The sequence below is a fragment of the Euprymna scolopes genome, chromosome 24 (assembly GCF_053919585.1).
Source record: "Euprymna scolopes isolate OS-2025 chromosome 24, ASM5391958v1, whole genome shotgun sequence".
NCBI lineage: Eukaryota > Metazoa > Mollusca > Cephalopoda > Sepiida > Sepiolidae > Euprymna > Euprymna scolopes.
Genome location: NC_136505.1, coordinates 101,380,002 through 101,381,410, shown reverse-complemented (window position 1 = coordinate 101,381,410; position 1,409 = coordinate 101,380,002). Strand labels below are relative to the sequence as shown.

The following is a 1,409-nucleotide window of genomic DNA, read 5'->3' as shown; positions in this document are numbered from 1 at the left end:
AAAAGGTATAAAAATAAAAATTCTCTCAGTCGTGAAGGATTTCTTCTCCACTGAAAGAGAACGAGAAATGGAAGTGCCGCATCTGAAGAACAGATACTACACTTTGATCTTGGCCAAAAGGCCAAGAATTAACGAGTAAATACTTGTGTATCTATTCCTTTTAACACAGTATCTTCAAGAAAATATTAATAGCTCTAATATCTCACAATTGAGTTCTCTTAATATGAACTTTGAGTATTTCTGTTGTTTTTTTACAAAGGAGTTACCACTTATCAAGGCCCAGAGGTCACTCGAGGATAAGGGTTAATGAATGTACAGTATTCAATGGAACCATATCAATATACTAGTTAGTGGTAGGAATTGGGTAAATTGAATTACTTAAGGGGCGGTTCATCAAGAACTTTCTTCACTTTTGACTTGAAAAAAAAAACATATTGTAGTCAGAGTCCCACAGGCGTGCAGTTCTAAGAAATAAGTTTGTTAATGGAATTTACGTTAAGGTTTAGGCACAGATTAAGACATTATCGATGGTGTTTTTAGCTAGACAAGTTTTTTTCGTGAAAGTCAGGCCAGAGTGACCAGGCTCAGGTGAGCACTTACAATGAAAATAACGATAAAGCTGAATCAGGCCTGCAACGTCTCTTCTGTGGGAAAGAGGATGCAGGGAAGAGAAAAAAGCACCCCCCACTAGGCTTCGAAGTCTGTTTTAAACTATGTCAAGCAGCTCCTGTCCAGATTTGGCAACAATACATGGTACGATGGGGAAAGGAGTGGCTGGTTACTTTTAATGGATCTAAAACCAAGCTTCTATCTTTACATCATCAACGTTCTGATCCCATCTGGCATCAATTGAAATAAATGGCTCTCGTCTTGGAGAGGTCTCATGTTTTGACAAGCTTCTGTGCTTGACCGTTACTCCTGATCTTAAATGGAACACGTACATCAAATCTGTTGCCAAGGCTGCTGGAAAAATGGTGGGATCCTTCTATCGATCCAGTAGATATCTCACTGCTGATGCAATTCTCTATCTATATAAGAACCAGGTACGTCCGTGGGTGGAGTACTGTTGCTACATCTGAGCAGGAACTGCGAGAAAGTACTTGTCTTCCCTTGATAGAGTTCAAAATAGACTTCGTAGCCTCGTAGGAGATGTCCTTTTCTCTTCCTTGCAACCTCTATCTCACAGAAGAGATGTTGCGAGTTTGTATCTGCTGTATCATTATTTTCATGGAAAGTGTTCGACTGCGCTTCAATCTATGGTCTCCCCTCGCCAAACTTTCACAAGAAACACTCGTCTAGCTGAAAACACTATCAATAATTCCCTCCCCCCACTCTTTATCTGTGCTTAAACCTAAACGTAGATTCCATGAACAAAGCTTCTTTCTTAGAACTGCACGCCTGTGGAATTG

General features: G+C 40.0%; 1 pseudogene; it reads right to left on the bottom strand.

Annotated features, from left to right (window-relative positions):
* LOC145246958 (U2 spliceosomal RNA) lies at positions 1-133 on the bottom strand (annotated as a pseudogene).
* Positions 134-1,409: the final 1,276 nt, after the last annotated feature.